Genomic DNA, 21,820 nt, shown 5'->3' on the forward strand with positions numbered 1-21,820 from the left:
GTTTCTCGACTACAATTTAACTACAAATATACAGGTCTAAATGCATACTGATATACCAATAACAACTTTCATCTGAGAACTAAAATAATGTGAGATATTATGCGAGATTTATACTTAAATGAAGTGATTAATTACGTTATACGTTAAAAGGACAACGTATTCGTTTACGAGAACGTATGAATTCACTAGTCCTAAACATAATTTATCACGAACCGGGTCTTTAAGGTACAAACACTTATATGTATTCAAAGCGATAAAAATTAAGAATCCCAAGACATAGTATTGAAAATACAGGCCCGCTGAGAGTTTTAAATTTAATAAATTCGACATGCTACAACATTCGTTAAAATTATAAGCTGGATCAAGATATCCTCTCCTTGGTATTTTTTCTTAATGATCATTGTCGATATGACATTATTCATTAGCCTTTTTCAGTCAGCCTCGTTTCATTGAACAGCCGATATTGATTAATGTTACGCAGCACAATGACAACTGATCCTACCTTTATTTGTAAATTGTTAAGTGAAAGTCCAGGCAATTCCACTGAATACAAAAACTCTGTAGGCTTCTGATTTATAACTGTGTCAACTGATTTAAATAAAAACAACTTTCCTGGACATCACTGCAGGGTAGTCTATTCAACTGAATATACATATAAAATTTCGTAAAAATATGAAAAAATTTTGAAAGAATGTGGCAACTAACTCTGTGACATTAATATGGCTATCAAAAAAGGGTTAGTAATAGAGAGGAGAAACTTAAGCGCTGAATGTAGTTTTTATTGCCACATCACCACAAAAAATCAAAATAAAAAAATTTTGTTTAAAAAATAAAATAAATGTTTGGGGTGAACCATTCTTACCCCTTAGGTGCATGAAAAATAGAACAAGCTATTTTCAGACCTACATAATACACATGTCAAATTTCAAAACAATCGATCGGGCAGTATTGGAGAAAGAAGAAGGAAGATTTCACATGGTAACATTCCCAAACGGTTACCCATCCAAGTATCAATTGCAACCAAGATTGCTTGACTCCTCGGGCCGCCGCTTTTATACAGCCTATATTATATAGAGACTAATAATACTATAATCGCTTTCTTTGACGACGATGTAGCAATACTAGATGTAAACGAAGATCCTATACAAGCCTCACAAGACCTGAAATATGATCTGGACATACTCAGTAATTGGTACACAAAATGACAAACAAAAGTAAAACAAAAGTGAAAGTCTTCTTCTTCTTCTCCTTCCTCTTTATAAGCAATTCTGCCTGTTTATTGGCGGATTAATACCTCTATGAAAGGTTGTCACTCCATCTTTTGCGCGGTCGTCCGATACTTCTTCTGCCGATTGGTGACTTATCTCTTGCTATTTTGACGACACAGGTCTCCTCCATTCTGTTATGTGGTAATTCCATTCTTTTTTCTATTTTGTGTCGATTCATTTATACACTGTACGTTACATTTTCTTCTAATGTCTTCACTTCTCTTTCGATCTCTTAACGTATTTCCTGTAATTATTCTCAGTACTCTTATCTCTGCCATTTCCAGTAGCTTTTGCGTTATGGCTGTGTCGGGTGTTGTTTCTGAGGCATAGGCGAATATTGGTTTTACACTGGCTTTATAAATTCTGGACTTCATCTCAGTGTTAATGTGTCTGTTTCGCCATATAGTGTTATTAAGGCATCCTGCCAGTCTATATGCTTTTTGTACTTGATCTCTCACTTTTTTGTCCAGGTCTCCATAGCTAGACAGTGTAATTTCCAGGTATTTTATTTCCATTACTTGTTCAATACTAATGCCATCAATTTTTATTTCACAACTAGTTGGTTCTGTGCTGACTACTATTGTTTTAGTTTTCTGAGATGTAGTTGTCATATTAAATTCTTTTGCTCTTATGTTAAATTTGTCGACCCGTCTTTGTAGACTGTCTTTATCTTGGGATATCAATAATGCGTCGTCTGCGTAACAGAGTATTTTGTTATTAATTTCTTTGTTTCTTGATTTCTTTGTTTCCCATTCTGTATCCTCTTCCCTTTTTAACGGTTTTGATGATTTAATCCATGATCAAATTAAAGAGCATTGGGCTCAATGAATTCCCTTGTCTTATTTCGCTGCCTATTTCTATAGGTTTTGTAAGTTTTCCATCTAATCTGACTTTCATTTTGTTGTTTTGGTAGATGTTTTCGATAGTTTTTATAATAGTTAGGGGAACTTCTCTATTATACAAAAGATAGATTACATATTTGAGTCTTAGTCTGTCAAACGCTTTTCTCTAGGTCAATCAGACACAGAAATGCTGGTCTATTATACTCTAGTGGTGATTTCTAAGTAATTTGCTATATAACGGTTATTGCATCTGTACTCGATCTTCCATTACAAAAACCCTGTTGTTTATCTGCTAAACTTATCCTCTGATGTATTAGCACTTTTTTAGTTGTAAGTTTTAGCGTAGTATTTAACAAGTTTATACCTCTGTAATTTACTAGCTGTTATTTATCTTCTTTTTTGAATAGTAGAACTAGTTCGCTCATTCTCCATTCTTCCGGTATTTTATTGTGTTTAATAATTTTAATAATTAATTTTGTTAACTGTTCTGTCATTGCTGCTTCACAATATTTCACTAACTCGTTTGGTATCCCGTCTTTACCTATTGTTTTTTATTCTTGAGGTTTTCAAATATTTTCCGAACTTCCTGTACTTTTATATAAAGTTCTTCATTTGTGGTAATCTCTGATGTTTCTGGTTCTAGCGTCGTTTGTTCTTCCTCTGCATATAGCTATTTTAGGTAGTTAATCCACGTTTCCTTTTCTATGTGTTTTGGTTATATTAGTTTCTTTACCTCCAATCTTTGACCTCTTATAAAGCGCCATATTTCCTTTTGCAGACCATAAAGAAGTAAAAGTAACAAACAAAATCAACTCAAATAACATTTACCAACCACCAGAATGAATGCTCACCTATAAGATTGGGGAATGAAGAAGACCAACAGTAACAGATGCTAGCTAGACTTGAAATTCTGGTATTCTGTATTCTGGTAAATTCTGTATTGGTACCTAGTCTAAGTTAAGGTTGCTAAATATCCTCCATAAATTTCAGTCTAAAGTGCTAAAATCGATAGTGAATACACCATGGAACGTAAGTAATAAAATACTGCATTACGACTTAGATTTCTTTCATCAGAACAGAAATTCATTAAGACACGGATTCACAAAATTAACTTATCATTAATTACTAACATGAGTCAGTAAAGAAATTACTTATGAATCGTCTAGCCACAAATATACTAGGTAGAACCTGGCCAGCAAAAACCAACATAATCCAAATATACGCACCCACAGCAGACAAATCAGACGAAGTAATAGAGGCTTTTTACTACGATTTAAGGAAAGTCCTAAGTAAGTTAAAAACCACTGAAGTAACGCTAGTCATGGGTGACTTTAATGCCAAAATCGGTAAGGGTAGTTATGGTGAAGTAGTAGGTTCATGGGGTCTGGAAGAGCGGTAATCACCAATACACTCTTCAAATTACCACACAGAAGGTTGTATACATGGCACTCACCTGGTGACACGCCAGAAAACATCACAAGAAACCAGATTGACTATATTTTAATAAATAAAAGATTCAAAAACTCAATAACATCAGTGAAAACCTACCCTGGTGCAGATATTAAGTCAGACCATAACCCACTTGTCGCTAAGTTTCGTCTGAAATTAAAAAAAAAATCCACAAACCTAATCCCATAAGATACGATCTCAAACAACTAAGAGATGATGACATCAAGCAAGAAGTATGGAAATATCTGAAGAATAACATATCTAAGTCAGAAGTAGTTAATGATGTTGACACAGAAATAAACCACTTAGAAAACACTGGAAAGGAAATATTAGACTAATACCTGCGACCGAAAAAGACAGAAAAGAAAAAATCATGGATGATCGACGGTATATTACAGATGATGGACAGAAGAAGAGAATCCAAGCGGAAAGACTACGTTGCATATCAATTTCTAGACAAAGAAATAAAAAAAAGCTGTCAGAGAAGCTAAAAATAAAAATCTGGAATAACAGTGTGAAGAAGTCGAGATATTGGAACGTAAACACGATTCGTTCAACCTCCACAAAAAGATCAAAGAAGCAGCAGGCATCTATAAATCAAAAAGACCGGGACACTTAACAGACGCTCAAGGAAATCCAATAGTTGATATTGAAGAAACAAAAACAACATGGATCAACTATGTGACAACAACATTTGAAGGCGATAGGAATGTCACTATCACACAAAATAAAAATGACGATACCGGACCACCTATTCTCGAAGCGGAAGTAGAAGCTGCTATAAACAACATTAAGGAGGGAAAAGCCGCAGGAGCATACGAGTTCTACTCAGAATTTTTGAAAATTATGGATAAAGACGAAGTAAAAAGACTTGATCTTTAACAATATATACCAAAGTGGAAAAATACCCCAACAGTGGCTAAGATCAACTTTTATAACAATCCCTAAAAAACCCAATGTCAAAAAATGTGAAGATTATCAAATAATAAGCCTTATGAGCCATCGCCTGAAAATTTTTTTAAAAATTATACATAAAAGAATATATAAAAAGTGTGAAGAACACATGACAAACACACAATTCGGCTTCAGGGATGCATTGGGTACTCGAGAGGCACTTTTCGCAATACAAGTTCTCCTTCAAAGATGTAAAGACGTGAATTGTGACATATATGTCTGTTTTGTTGATTACCATAAAGCTTTCGATAGAATAAAACATGACGAACTGATGAAAATATTAAATTCAATTGGTCTAGACAGCAGAGATCGCCGTATAATAAACAATATCTATTACGAACAAACTGCAGCTGTTAGAGTTGGAGTTCAATTAACAGACGACATAAAGATAAAAAGAGGTGTGCGACAGGGATGTATATTGTCCCCATTATTGTTCAATATATATTCAGAGCACAATATGAACCTAGCGCTAACGGGCATAGACGAGGGAATACTTATAAACGGAGAACGATTGGACAACATAAGATACGCTGATGATACTGTCATTTTTGCAGATAGTCTTAAAGGTCTGTTGACACTTGTTTCCAGGGTGGCAGAAGTAAGTAGCAGGTTTGGGCTTGATTTTAACATAGAAAAAACTAAATACATGGTTATAAGCAAAAATAGGATACCACCTGGTCAATTACTAGTTAACCAACAACCTATAACACAAATCATCAACTTTTGTTATCTGGGTGCAAACTTAAATGAACAGTGGGACCAATCGACGAAAACTAAGATAAGGCAAGATTAGCTTTCGTCAAAATGAAAAAAATCTTTAATAGCCAAGATATAAAATTGGAAATAAAATTTCCAAAATTCCGTTTACTAAAATGCTACGTATTCTCCGTTCTTTTATATGGCGTAGAGTCATGGACCTTAACTGAAGCATCACTGAAGAGACTCGAAGCATTTGAGATGTGGTGCTATAGACGCATGTTGAGGATTTCTTGGATAGACAGAGTTACCAACGAAGAGGTACTACATAGAATGGGTAAAGAGCGCGAACTAGTCATAACCATAAAACGTCGCAAACTAGAATACCTGGGCCATATAATGCGCAATGAACAACGATACAACCTACTTCGGACCATACTTCAAGGTAAAGTGCATGGGAAAAGAGGTCCAGGACGAAGAAGACTATCCTGGCTCCATAACCTGCGAAAATGGTTTAACTTAACCACTACCGGACTTTTCAGGGCAGCAGTCAACAAAGTCAAAAAAGCCATGTTAGTGTCTAACATCCGTAACGTATAGGCACCATAAGAAGAAGAACCTTGCCCCAAGACCTACTTCAAAATTTAGTCAAAATAAAATAAGGTAAAACAACTTTGAAAAATCAAAAAAAAAAACCAGCCCTCTTTATGCCCAAAACCAGCAACACATTTACTTAATACTCTGTAATAATATAGATTTTAAACAAACATAGTTATAAAAAAAGACTTCTAGCGTTTATTGACAGTGGATTTGAATTCGAGAATTGCGAAAAATAAAAAAACATAAATTTATCCAAATCACTGCTATTATTATCTGGATTACAGCTGCTTGAAAAAAATATCTCCTGCTACAATTAAGAAATGTTTTTCAAAAGCCAGCTTCTCTGATGTTATCTAAGAGCGATGTTTTGATGAAAAGAACAATACACTTTTTGCCCATCTTTTTCCTGAGCCCCGACTTTGAACATTGTTGAAGAACTGCGTGATCATAATGAAAAAGAAAATTCGGTCAATAGTGATGTGGGCAAATATTAAACTAAAAAATTCAGTTTACATAATATGAGTGTATACAAAACTGAAAAAAGTAGAAAATTATTAATTATGCAAAAATAATGGTGGAATTTTTATTCGAGATTCGTCTCGACTTTTACTTAAATGTGTGGTTCTTAAATCAAAGCCAAAACATGTAAAACAAAAAAAGTTGGCAAATATTTTAAAAGTTCTTAACATCTGTTTTTTTAGTATAGTATGGAATTTTATATTTTTTATTAGTATATTAAAGTAGTTTAAGTAGTTTTCCGTTTATGTATAGAATCAAATTTGCTTTAATTAAAAAATAAACAACGTACCAAATACCTTTTATGTATTTTTTTTTTATTGAAATTAACGTGTCTCGACATCTATGGCCATTGACACGGCTACAAAAACGTCTGGAGTATTACATTATACACATAAGATTATTACATTATATAAGATAAATACAGTAAGTTACATAAGATTTGGAAAAATATAGTGTTACAAACTTTGTTTTTTTTTAAGGCGGTGAGAGTCACAACGTTCACAAGCAGGTGGGTTTTCGGAAGTCATCAGGTATCCGTGAGTAAAGCAAGTGTGTCCTATTCGGATTCTTCGAATGATGAGTTTGTCCCTCCTAGTCATTGTAGGTATCTTAAATGAGTATTAGCCCAGTCTGGTTAAAAAAAGGGGTCGAAAAATATTTCGCAGCTATCTGAAGCTTTTAAGACTTTGGTGGGGGTTAGTAAATGACAAATAGATGAAAAAGTACTCGTATTTTTATCTTGCGTTTATTTTAAATAATAATTTGTGAACACAATTTGATTTTTTGTCTATAAGTTTTTTCCCTTATATTTACATAAACAATATTTATGTCATTTTTTTATTTTCATTATCATTATTTCCCCGGTTTTTAAATTAAATTTGATTAATAATTTACGGAGATATTTGCAAAAAAACAGTTTTTTGTACTAATTTATAAAGGCTATAGCGGGATAAGATGGTCAAAATTGAACCATGATCGATTCAGTTTTGGGTCTGGTCATTCGAAAGGACATAATTAAAAACTCACTCAGTTAAATTTTCAAGTTCCTAGGTGCCTCTGGGGGTTCGCTATGGACAAAAACGTATTTAATAAAAAAAAATTTTTTTAGACGCTGTATTGCTGCAAAAAATCTGGAAAAATTCATGAAAGCGTATTTTAATAATACAAAATTGTCTGATTTTTTAAAAAATTTGAGCTTGAAAATTGAGCCCAGGAAAAATATTTGAAATTTTCAGTGATATTTTAGGTTATGTTGGAAATTTTTGGCCAACTTTAAAACACTGTTTTTTTATATGTTTTTTTTTTTCGTTCTTTCGAATGGCATAGGTATTATTATCATTTTTAACATGGAAAATGCCTAAAAATTGAAAAAACTGCTTTTTTTGGCAATTTTCTGAACTGTTTGATTCATAACCTCAACAACATACACCTAAATTAATGATAATTCATATTTTTATATGTATTCTTACATTTAAAATCGAATTAAGCTATTAAAACTATTATTTTTTCTGACAGCATGCTCCAAAAACCGAAAAACCCCTTTTTTCGGTCTTGTTTTTAAGCTTTCGTTATATAACCTCTAAATTCAGTTTCTAAATTAATGGTAATTTACATTTTCACATGTATCTTTCCTTCTACAATCAAAATCAGCTATTCAAATCATTAGTTTTATCTCACAACATTCTCAAAAATCGAACAACCCCGTTTTCTCCATGTTTTTACTACATAACCTCAAAAGATTCTGAAAAATGAATCGTGAATTAGAACGCACTTGTACACTCAAAAGTTGTCAAAATTTTAGACTGGAGAATATATTTATATACGTGATATTATATCACAATGTACATACATTTATACACAGACGCATATCTATATAGTTCCATGACTTTTGAGATCCTTGTTATATACATTCATGAGCTCGTACCACGCTTATCCATGCCTTATTCTTCCGCTTAGATACAAGAGTGTTATACCCATGCTTATATCATTATTCTTTTATTTTATATTTTATATTTACTTAACTGTTTTGGCCTTCATGTCTTAGCCCTACATCCCGCATATCCAGCGAGCCTGATTGTAACAGAAAACAAGGCGTTGATAGTTGCTCCGCACGGTAGTTGACATTACCCGGCGCAACTACCAACGCCATGTATATCTGTTATAATCGGGCTCTCATTCTATATCGCTCTTAGTGCGTTTGCGTCTGTAGGACCATATCCTCTGTATCGCTCTTAGTCAGTTTGCGTGTTAGAGCCTTTATCTTTTCGGCGGGGCTTTTCCTTAAATTTTCAATGGCTCTCTGTTTTTGTGTTTATTTTGAATTGATTTTGAATTTGACAGGAGAATTCTGTCGTGTCTAAAATAACAGGCAACAATAACCAGTATTATTGTTAAATTAAGAACTGGATCATCAAATAATTTTATTTCATCAGTTTTCGGGATAGATAATGAGATCAAAGTATCTGATTTTTGCGAGTCTGTAATCAATTCATTCGAGAGAGATGTATTGAAACAATATTTTGGAGTAAAAAGTCTCGTGAGAGAAGACTTAATCCGTAACCATACTTCTGTTTATGCCATAAAGTTATTTAATTTGACGGATGATCAGCTCACATTAATTTTCGATGGAGCTTATTTAGCTCACCAAAAAAGCAGAAATAATTGGTATCAAAGAAAATCATATTCGGGGCAGAAGAAAAAACTGTTGTGCAAGCCGTTTACCATCTGCACAACAGACGGGTTTGTTGTAGATCTACCCGGTCCATTCTTAGCTACAGAAAATGATGCAAGCATCATGAAGAAGGTTATGGAAGATCCAAATGGAATAAGGTCACTTATGAAAAAAGGTGATGTTTGTATTGTAGGTAGGGGGTTTAGAGACGTCTTATCCTATTTAGAAGATCTTGGCTTCAAGGTTCTGATGCCTGCATTAAAAGGAAAAAGACCAAGTTTATCCATAGCTGAAGCTAATGAATCTCGTTACGTTACGAAACTAAGATGAGTAGCAGAAGCTGTCCACGGCATTCTTGGAAAAAAATATAAGCTCCTCCATCAACAATTGAATAATAAATTGTGACCAAAAGCTGCAGTATATTGCAGAATTGCATGTTTTCTTAATAACCGTTATGGAAAAAGATTATATAGCGATGAAGAAGGAGACCTTACGAAGATAAACGACCAAGAGGAAGACCACAGATGAAATGGGTTGATGACATTAAAAGAATAGCCGGAACAAATTGGAAATATGTTGCTCAGGATAGAGACCGATTGAAGGAGTTGAGAAAGGCCTATGTCCAAACATGGACGACAGAAGGCTAAGAAGAAGAAGAAGGAGAAGAAGAAGAGCGATGAAGAAGAAGATGAAGCATTAAAAAAATTAATAATACAGAGAATGTTGAATGCCAGTAAACTGGATAACACATTGGCTAAAGAGGCTGAAACAGCAAGGTGGTCTAGACGAAGTACCACGACAACCAAGATAACATCGCGAGAAATTCTCGATTTTCCAGAGATGATAGAGAGAGATCTCAAAATATTTTTTTCGGGTACGTACCAGTTAGGTCAAGCTGTATGTTACCTAGCCACGTTATTGTTATTGTTGAGTTATTGAACGTTAGAAACGAAATTAATTTAGAATACATTCAAATGAAACCGAATATTATCAAGGTTTTGATACAATTCAGACATATCAAAAAAAACTTATAAATGTTACATTGAGTATAAGCCAGAATCTATTGGCTACAATGCAATTTTACGTCACTCGTGCGATTGTGCTAATGGATTGAGAACTGTTGGATCCTGCTCACATGTTGCTGCTATTATATATTATTTAAGCAATGCTAGGTACAAATCGGACATTATTAGACCAGCTAAATTTCTTTCAGAAATATTGGGTGAAACGGAGATTGATCCGGTAATCGACGAGGATAGTGAGGAAGATTAATAAAATGTAATTATTCTGTCATTCAATGTATCTAAATTAAATAGAATAATGTAAATATAGATTGTTAATTAGTAAATATATGAATTTTCTTTACCTCTAAGAAAAAAATTTTGTTTTCCTGCGTACGATCAGCTTTAAATTAATTTAAAGATATCGAAAATATGGTTCATTTGTCATTCATATGAGTCTTTTGAGGTTATGTAGTAAAAACATGGAGAAAACGGGGTTTTTCGGTTTTTGAGAATGTTGTGACTGTGAGATAAAACTAATGCTTTAAATAGCTGATTTTGATTGTAGAGGGAAAGATACATGTGAAAATGTAAATTATCATTCATTTAGACACTGAATTTAGAGGTTATATACCGAAAGCTTAAAAACAACCCCGAAAATACGGTGTTTTTCGGTTTTTGGAGCATGCTGTAGGAAAAAAAAATAATAGTTTTAATAGCTTATTTCGATTGTAAAGATAATAATACATATAAAAATATGAATTATCGTTAATTTATGTGTATGTTGTTGAGGTTATGAGTCAAAAACTTCAGAAAAATGCCAAAAAAGCAGTTTTTTCGATTTTTATGCATTTTCTACGTTGAAAATGATAATAATACCTATGCCATTCGAAAGAACGGGAACAAACCCATAAAAAAACATTATTTTAAAGTTGGCCAGAAATTTCCGACATAACCTAAAATATCACTGAAAATTTCAAATATTTTTCCTGGGCTCAATTTTCAAGCTAAAAATCTGAAAAAAATCAGGCAGTTTTGTATTAATAAAATACGCTTTCATGATTTTTTTTAGATTTTTTGCAGGAACACAGCGTTTAAAAAAAATTTTTTAATACGTTTTTACCCATAGCGAACCCACAGAGGCACCTAGGGACTTGAAAATTTAACTGACTAAGTTTTTAATTATGTCCTTTCGAATGGCCAGACCCAAAACTGAATCGAGCATGGTGCAATTTTGACCATCTTATCCCGCTATAGCCTTTTATTAATTCTTTTATAAACAAAATAAAATGTTATTATAACATTTGAACATTGAGAAATTACCGTCTTTTAAATTTGTGCGAAATTTCCCCCCGATCGGTCAAATAATTATTTAATTTATTTATCCCTGAGGCTAAATATTTAAACTATTGAACTTGCTCTATTAATGATGCTAGACACATTTAGCAAATTTGATAGGGTTCTTTAAGACCTAAACTAAGTATCTCAGAAGTTAAAGGCATATTGCGTTTTCATCGAAATTATTTACAAAATATACGTTTGGAAAATGGGTATGTTTTTTTACTTACAAAACAATTGTAATAACTTCTATATTTTTCAAGCTGTAGACTTGTACGTACAACCATTGGATAGCTGGTAAAAAACTCACGTTAAAAAAAACCTTGTATGACCAATAGAAACGAAGTTGGAGAATATTTAAAAAAAAAATCATATCTCCATTGTTTGTTAACATTAAGAAGTAAAATTTGCACAAATTTTGAATGAAAATCTAAACTTTATACGAAAACTTGTAGCTATAAAATTCATTCAATTTTTCGAAACTTACAGCCCTTCGAAATGAAGGTACTTTCGAATGATCAACATATGAAAGTGGAGGTCATAAGTGTTTCAGCTCCGTTTTTTTTCCAAATCGGAACTTCAAATTGAAACACGTAGGAAAAATTTACATTATCTCGGCTTTCATTGCAGCCAGAAGCCTCTTTTTTTTATTCTTGGGTAGCTCGTCGAAATATGAATACTACCCTGGAAATATCGGAAAATCTCCTGAAATTTAATTACCTGAAATTTAATTTATAAAATATATAAGTATCATTAATATTAAATGAAAAAAAGTATATGTTGATTTTCCGAGACTTCTGGGGGGATTTCCGAGATTATGTCATCATTATTAATACTGCGACAGACTATTCCACCCAAATTAAAAAAAAGTAAGTTGAACGTAAACGGTGAATTTCAAATGGACTCAATTTTTTCCGGGCCGGTCAGTGAAAACTATGTAGTTATTCATATTTCGACAAGCTTCCCCAGATTAAAAAAAAAAGGCTGCTAGCTGCAATGGAAGCCGAGATAATGTAAATTTTTCCTACGTGTTTCAATTTAAAGTACCGATCTCAAAAAAAAAAAAACCGAGCTGAAACAGTTATCCCCTCCACTTTCGTAAATTTCGAAAATTTGGACGAATTTTATAGCTATAAGTTTTAATATAAAGTTTAGATTTTCATTCAAAATTTGTGCAAATTTTGCTTCTTAATGTTTATAAATAATGGAGATATGACTTTTAAAAAGTAGTCCCTAACTTAGTTCCTATTGGTCATAGAAGGTTTTTTTTAAATGTGAGTTTTTTTAACAGATATCCAATGGTTGTACGTACGAGTCTGTAGCTTGAAAAATATAGAAGTTATTACAATTGTTTATAAGTAAAAAACATACCCCTTTTTCAAACGGTTATTTTGTAAATAATTTCGATGAAAACGCAATATGCATTTAACTTCTGAGATAGTTTAAGTCTTTAAGAATACTATGGGATTTGCTAAATATGTCTACAATTATTAATAAAGCAAGTTCAATAGTTTAAATACTTTGCCTCGGGGATAAATAAATTAAATAACTTTTAAACTCTTTGACCGATCGGGGGGAAATTTCGCACAAATTTAGAAGACGGTAATTTCTCGATGTTCAAATGTATTAATAACATTTTATTTTGTTTTAATAATAATTAAATAATAATAATAATAATAATAAAATTAATAAAAAATATAAATTAGTGCAAAAAAGTGCTTATTTGCAAATATCTCCGTAAATTATTTATCAATTTTAATTTAAAAAACGGAAAAATAGAATTATTCTTGATATAAAAAAAATGATATAAATATTGTTTATGTAAAATAAATGAAAAAACTTATAGACAAACAATCAAATTGTAACCATAAATTATTGAGTAAAACGTTCGCGACGACGTGTACCACCGGTGGTACATGCCTAAATTTTCATTCAGCCGCTTGTGGCCACCGGTGGTACACAGTAACTTTCTATTTCTTAACTCTCTAAAACCTTGCAGTTAATAGATATTTTGTTTATATTGCGTGCACACTTAAAGTATAGTTTAAAATATATGGGTTTGCCGCCGTTTTGGCATATCATAATTTATACAGTGTGTCCGTAAAGTATGGAATAAATTAGCTATTTCCTAAATGAAAAGCCTTTTTAAAAAAATCTAATACACATCGATTTTTAAATTTAATGTTGTACATTTTACAATAAAATTTCATTATACAAGGTAATTCACATTACAGTGATGACGCCATCGGCTTCTTTTTTAATGTAACACCCTGTAGTTTAGGACATTTTTAGATCGATAAAAATGAACTGATTTCAAAAAAGTCTAATACTCGAGTCTAATGGATATAATTTGAAAGATATGCGGTTAGAAAATAAATTATTTATTATCAATTGCAAAAAAGTAGCCTACTTCTAGTTTTTGGTAAACTGTAATTATTTTTAGTAACGTTCAATACCAATTAAGTAGTAAAATATTTGTATTAATTCGTGAATGTTCTGTATTATTGCTTAGAATTTATTTTAAGTAGAAATGAATTTAAGTGTAAAGCAAAGAATTGAAAGACTCATGATGATTGAGTATTGAGACAAATCGCGAACTCAGATGGAAGTGTGTAATTTATTTAATGATAAATATCCAAAAATACCCATCAGGCAGTCAACAGTAAGTAAGATTAAAAATAAACAATAACATTAGATGTTCTACTTGCTTTTGAAGAAGATGTGCATACTTCTGTTCGTAAGGTTAGTAGTGATCTCGATGTTTGCAAAACAACGGTACACAAAGTACGTAAAAGTAGGTAATATAAGTAAAATGCACCGTTGTACAGGAATTAAACGAGGATGATCCAGATAAAAGAATACAATTTTGCGAAATATTGATGGATAACAGCCACTGAAACCCTCTCTTGGTTCAAAATATTATTTTTTCTAATGAGGCTACATTCAAATTAAATGGCGAAGTCAACCGCCAGAATTGTGGATACTGGGCAAAAGAAAACTCCAACTGGATACGGGAACATCATACACAATACCCGCAAAAGGTAAATGTATGAGCTGGCATTGTAAGAAATAAAATCATTGGACCCTACTATTTCGAAGGTAATTTAAACGGGCCAGCATACCTTCAGTTTTTAAGTGGGTATCTCGTACCTACTTTAGTTAATTTATTCCCTAGTACAATTAATCTTGGAGGTTTTGATAAAAGTTTATGGTTTCAACAGGATGGTGTGCCTCAGCATTATGCTTTAGATGTTCGAAGGAATCTAAACGAAATTTTTCCGAACAGGTGGATTGGAAGACGTGGACATATTGAATGGCCAGCGAGGTCGCCAGACCTCATTCCTTTGGTTCTGCAAGAATTTGTACAACATTTGGGTTACTGTCAAATACATCAAGGGCTACAATTCGAACATTTAAGATTAGGTTATGAATTAATTACTAGATTACTTTCAAGTTATTTATTATAATTTATTTATAATTTATTAATATTATAAATCAATAAAAATTATTTTCTAAGCGCATATCTTACAAATTATATCCGTTAGACCCCCAGTATTATACTTTTTTGGAATCAGTTCATATTTATTGATCTGAAAATGTCCTAAATACAGGGTGTTACATTTAAAAAAAGAACCGATGACTTCATCACTGTAATATGTTTTACGTTGTATAATGAAATTTTATTGTAACATGTAGAACAATATATTTAAAAATCGACTTGTTTTAGATTTTTTAAACAGGGTTTTCATTTAAGAAATATCGAATTTATTCCATACTTTACGGACACACTGTATGGTCACAAATAAAGGCCAAAAAACTGCAGTAAAAATGGTATATTAAAATTAAAACATCGTTTTATAACATAGATATTGTACTAAACTTAAATATAATTTAAACATTATACAAAACTAGGTTTGTAGACATGTATCTCAGTATGTACACACTCTTTTTGATTTTGTTTGGGCTGCTGTTGATCTTTGTGGAAATCCAAATGATCTTCATCCAAATGATTTTGATCCTTGTTCCAAATTTCGATTTATCTTCCAAATTACAGTTTTTTTAACGAGGTATATGAAGACATTTGATCGGATAAGTCCACAACTTTCTTTGCCTTATTATACGCAATAACCTCAGGTGGTTTTATAATGTCTTCACCTTGTCTATTTTTTTCCTGTTGGTTAAAGGTTTACTGTATGCTGGGAACTGTACTAATCATTATTACAGGACGTTTGTCCATCCAGTTGGCAACTTTTATGCCCTCATCATTTTGTTTTCCATAAATTTGCCCTTTCTTTAATTTATTTTGACATACAGCTTTGAGATTTTTTTTTGTTGCATCTAAGAGTTTCGCAAACACATGTTTTACACTGAAAAAGCTGTTTACATAAATTTATACTAGCATAATAATTATCAATATATTGTATCCTTCCTTCATACAAAAGCCTCACAAGTAATTTCATGCAAATATAGTAGGAATGGCCAAAAGCATTGTCAGGTATATTTGAACCACTTTTACCTGCAAGCAAACAAGCAAGCAATTTAATTAAACCCAGCCTGTGAGAAACGTTCACCCCTAAGAATTACATTCGCGTTTAACAATTCATTGGAGCGAGGTGTATTAACTCGAGTAAAAACAGGAGTCAGGATGTTTCGAAAGAAAAATACTAAGGCGCATCTATGGAGCGGTAAATGAAAATGGTGTCTGGAAAAGACGATACAACTTCGAACTCTATAGGATATACCACGAACCAGATATCTTAAAACACATAAAGGTAGAACGTCTGAGGTGGGTAGGCCATGTAATGCGGATGGAGCAAACCGACCCAGCTAGAAAAACGCTCCTTGATAGACCTATTGGTCAAAGAAGAAGAGGAAGACCCAGAACAAGATTCCTAGATAACATCGATGAAGACATGAGAAATATGGAAATACGTGCTTGGCGGAGGAAGGCGATGGATAGGGACGACTGGAGAAAAATTCTTGGGGAGGCTAGGACCCACACAGGGTTGTAAAGCCAAAATAATGATGATGATGATGAAAAACAGGAGTCACTTCACCGTGCTCCAATGCTCCAGACCATCCCTTTCCCCCCTATAGAATTCTGATGCGCGATAGGGGCACAACTATCAGCCAAATGCTCTTCATGTGGGGGTCCTGGGTAATAGAACCCCAACATGGTTTTCTAACCGAATTCAAAACTCAGGACAGCGGACAGCGCATTGTCACTATATTCCTGTTATAATAATGTGGCTTATCCGCGAACTAAAATTGCTTACTTGGACCTTAAGTCTCCACTCTGAGCTAGGCTCAGTTCGGCGACTTGGTGCTCAAGAGGTTGAGCCCTACATGCCCGGGTTTTTAATGGTTGTTCTAAAAAAATTTTTTTGTGGCTTGCGCCTGTTTTTGTTAGTAGTTTTTTTATTTTTTTGGTGGCCGAAGCCGTTTCTTGTTGTTTTTTGGATTTTTTTGTAGGATGCCTAAAACATAAAATCAGAATTAGTGCATATTAATATAATAAATTATCTACTTAAAATTAACTGGGTCCACGCTGTACGTTTCGATTGTCCACGAGTGTTATGAGCTACGAACTATCTTCATTGTTCGTTGTTGTTGTTTTGTGAAGTGTTTTCTCTCTGGTGTTTTGTTTTCTCTCTCGTGTGATTGTTTATTTTCTCTCTGGTATTATAATTTTATTCTACTATTTGTTGTTTGGGTCTTTTGTGCTTCCATCTGTGGAAAGCGTCGTACCTCATTATCTCTCGAAATATGTGGCTGGGGTGGTTCTCTATCTCCGCGAACTTTGTCCTAGCTTTTTCTTTCATTGTGTCTGTCACTCTGATTTGTTGTAGTTCTCTAAAGAGGAATCTTTCTGCTACGTATCTCGGTACGTTGACTGCTTCTCTTAGGCTGTTTTTATGTGCCGCTTGTATTTTCTTTTTTGATGTATTGCATATGTGTCCCATATGCGAGAGATGCATATGTTAGTATAGGAAGAATTATACTATTTATTAATCTTATTTTTGTTTTCAGTCTAAGTTTGCTTTTTCTTCCAGCTAGGGCTCTTATTGATGCTCTTGCCATGTTGACTTTTTGTACTGTAGCGTCTACATGTTTGCTAAACGTTAATCCTTTGTCCGTGATAACTCCGAGGTATTTTGCTTCACTTTTCCACTCGATGGCTATCGAAATCCAGCTACTATGTACTCTGTTAATCTAAGTACTTGTAGCTAACTGATGTGTTCTGATCTAAAACCGAACTTACCTCGGTTATTATATCCTAATCTGTCTATTACAGCTTGGAGTCTACTGAGTATTATTCTCTCTACAATCTTGCTAATTGCAGATAGTAAGCTTACTGGCCTGTAGTTTTGCGGGAATGTGCTGTTTATTTCGGGCTTTGGTAACAATATGACATGGGCCTCTTTCCACCTGTTTGGGAGTTTTGTTTGATATCTATTTGTTAGATATACCATGGCTCTCGCTGGTAAGTATTTTAGAGCCCGGTTCGTTATTTGATCGGAACCAGGTGCTTTTTTTGGCAAGCTATTTTTAATTAGCTCGTTTAACTCCTCCGGTGATGTAGGAGGAATGATTTCGACGGGTTTTTGGGTCTTTCTTTTTGTCTTTCGACTTCTTCTATGAAGTGGATGTCCTCGTCTAGGTGGTAATTTAATGTACACTCTCTTTCTTATTACCTCTGCTTTTTTCTCCGGAGTGTAGACTATTCCGTTTTCTCCATGTAATTGAGGTATCTACTGTCTGTCGTTTCTCAGTATTCTCTGAAGCCTCCAAATATTTTGCATATTTGGTCTTTGCTCATCCATGTCTCTTATATTGTTTTCTCAGCTTTCACTACGGTGTTGTTGTAGTATTGTTTTGACCTCTCTCTTTAGCCTATTTGCTCTATTTTTGTCTGCCTGGTTCCTTATCTTTCTTGCTTTCTACTTTTGCTCTGTTTTTTTCTCTTATTAAGTCTTTTCTTTCTTGTGGTATATCCTTAAATCTTCCCGTGTGTATTTCTACCTTCCTCTTCTGTAGTGCTGTTTCTAAGTGCCTGTTGGATGATGTTTTCCAACTCTTGGACTCGGTCTTCTATTTCTCGTGGGTTGTCTATCGAGAGACTCGCTCACGAGTCTTTTAAAGTTTGTCCACTTTGTTTTCTTTTTAACTCTACTTTCTTCTTCCCACGTTCCTAGTTATAATAAGATGAAATACCACTTTTACCTGCGTGTATGTTTAGGTTACGTATAACCTTCAACAATAACCTTAACAGGCAAAAAACCGTTACAAATGCAATAAAATATTACGACACCCACGACTTCATATTATGTCCACCGATGGTTCACGACGTTATTTCTTGAAGAATGTTCACTACAGCCGGTGTGTAAAACGGGTGGTACATACAAAAAATAGCTTTTAAATAGAAAAATATGGTTTTAAACATATGAAAAATATATTAATAATAGTCAAAATAGAGATTGTTAGTTAATATATATATAAAAAAAAATTACGGCTGAGAGGTAAAATTTCAGAATTCTGCATCGTCGCGAACGTGTTAAAAAAAAACACAAAGTAAAAATACGAGTACCTTTTCATCTATTCATCATCTAGTAACCCCAGTGGAATTGATTATGTGCAGTTTTGTATTTTATCCATTCCAATGATTTTGCCATGTTTTACGAGTGTGTTTTTTTATGGTTGCTGCTAAATCTTGCTGAAGTTGAATTTTTTCTAGGCGTAGGTCAGAACAACTTGCTTTTTTTGTTGCGATATCTGCAGACTCATTTCCACGGATCCCCACGTGAAATGGGGTCCAAAGAATGGTTATTAATGTTCTTCTGCTGTGATTTTGATGGCAGATGTGTTGAATTGTTTGAACTATCAGATTGAACGAGTATATGTTGGCAATGGACTAAATTAAAGAAAGAGAATCGGTGCATACAGCTAGAGATTTCGTATTAGGAGATATCCTTTCAAGAGCTTTAAGGATACCATATAATTCTGCAGTGTGAATACTACAAGTGGTTTGGTAGTAGGTGTAGAGCTAAGGTAATGTTTTCGGTACAGACAGCACAGCCAGTATTCTTTTCATCATTAGATGCGTCGGTATATAGAACTTGATTGTACTGTTTTGCATTTATTGCTTCTTATAATAAATGTTTAAGGAGGTGGTTAGGAGTGTTTTCTTTTTTATGTCGAGTTGGACTAGTATTGAAAGCAGGTAACTTTTTGTTCCATGAAGGAATATTGGAAATATAGATGGGGAAATATTCAGGTATATGGCTGCTAGCAAAGGATTTACTAATTGTGGAAGGGGATAAACAGATCTGCCTCAATTTTCGGGAGCGTGGTGGATGTTAACGAGCTTATTTACTGGGTTTTTTGAATTGGCGGAAACTCTAGTGAAATAAGAAGAGAGTAAAAGTTGACGTCGTTTAAAAAGGGAAGGTTCCAAAGCTTCAATGTTCATACTTTCGGCGAAGCTAGATCGAAATGCACCTAGACATATACGTAAGAAGGTCATTTGTATTGAATTTATAGACTTAAGATAAGTATTACTGGCGGTCATGTAGAGCATGCATCCATAATCTATCTAGAGCGAATAAGAGCTCTAAAGATTCTCAATAACATATTTTCTTCAGCTCCCCATTGATGATGTGGAAGTGTTTTCAATATGTTTAGTTTACCAGCACAGTTATTCTTCAGATTTTTTAAGTGTATTTCCAGTTTCTTTCGATCAGAATTTCTTTTAGATCCTTTGATCGAATATAAGCTCCGAGATTTTATGATGATTTACTGTAGGTAAAGGAACATCGTTTAGATATATTTCCGGGTTTTAAACACTTTGCTTTTTGGTAAATCTTAGTATCCTAGATTTTCAGCTGAAAAGTTTGATGCTGTGTTGTGTGGACCAAGAATAACCGTTGTTTATAGCATTTTGAATAAGATTTGATGTACTGAATATGCTTGCTCCACTGCAGTTAATAAGTAGATTATCAGGGTACAGTAGAGCTTTTACCAATTGATGAACTTCTTTTGAGATGTTATTAATTGCTAAGTTAAACAGAGCTGGGCATAAACAGAGCCTTGAGGTACACCATTAAGTTGTTCGAGAACATTTGACTAATTACCGTTTATTGCAACTTTAAATTTACGGTGATTTAAAAAGTTATCTATAAACGTGTAAATATTGCCTGTAATATTATTATCGATACATTTCTGTAATATTATATTATTTGGAATAGTATCAAATGCGCTTTCAATATCGAAGGCTGCCACAACAATAAGCAAATTTCAATAAGCAACATGATACAGATGTTGCTTATTAAAATTCTGGTCTGAATCCCGATTGAACGGAGCTAATTATATTGTGCTTCTCAGAAAACCAGGTAAGTCTATTATCGATTAGTTTTTTCCATTTTTGCACATGCAACATGTTAATGAGATCAGTCTATAAGAGGATGGCCCTATTTAAGGTTTGTCAGGTTTTTTATTGGAAGAATGATTGATTGTCTCCACAGGTTGGGAAACTTTTTGTTGATCCAAAGAAGATTATAAAATGAAAGTAATTTTGTGAGTCCATTAATGGCTACATTTTTGAGGAATATGGTGAGTATATTCTCAATTTCTGCTGCAGAATTGTTTAATGTAGATGCAGCAAAGGAAAGCTTTTGAAAAGTAGAAGGTGCGTTTAAAGCGAGGTTATCTGAGAGATGTGTAGTAGAAGGAAGATCTTTATGGGGAGTCTGAGTATTTTTGTAGGTGTCGTTTTTGCTTTTATTATAAAAATGAGTTGCCATAATTTTAACAATTTGATTTTCTTCAGTTACTACTGAATTATGATAACTGAGCGCTGAAATTGACAAGTGTGTTGTTTTCCTGTGCATTAATTAATTTTCTTCCAAACGTGATTGGAAGTGGCGTCAATAGATATGAAAGATATGTATTTATTCCAACATTCTTTTTTACTTTGTTTTATTACTCTTCGCGCTATACCTTTTAGTTGTTTGAATTTAATTGGGTTTGACTCAGTTCTGGTTTTACGATATTTATTTAATGCTGTTTTGTTTTCTCGGATAGCGTTCTTGCATTCATCATTCCATCAGGGCACAGTTTTACGAGAGGACGATATTGTGCATGTTCCAATGTGGGTTTGATTAGCCAGGGTGATTAAACTCACTAGGGAGTCTAGTGCTATATCAGGATCTTCTGGTAATTGTAGCTGGTTGATCTTGTTTTCAATGAAGTCTGAAAAGTTCTTCCAGTTAGCTTGAGATAATTTCCATTTTAAAATTTTTGCTCTGAGTTAGAAATCAAGATAGGAAAGTGATTACTGTCATAAAGGCAATCCATTGTAGTACAAGTTAAAAGTGGTGTTAACCTTGGGTCACATAAGCTAAGATTAATTGAGGAGAAAGTGCCACTAGGGATGTTGAAGTATGTTTTGGAACCGACATTAAATATACAGATGTTAGAGGAGTT

The sequence above is a fragment of the Diabrotica undecimpunctata genome, chromosome 6 (genome assembly GCF_040954645.1).
Source record: "Diabrotica undecimpunctata isolate CICGRU chromosome 6, icDiaUnde3, whole genome shotgun sequence".
NCBI lineage: Eukaryota > Metazoa > Arthropoda > Insecta > Coleoptera > Chrysomelidae > Diabrotica > Diabrotica undecimpunctata.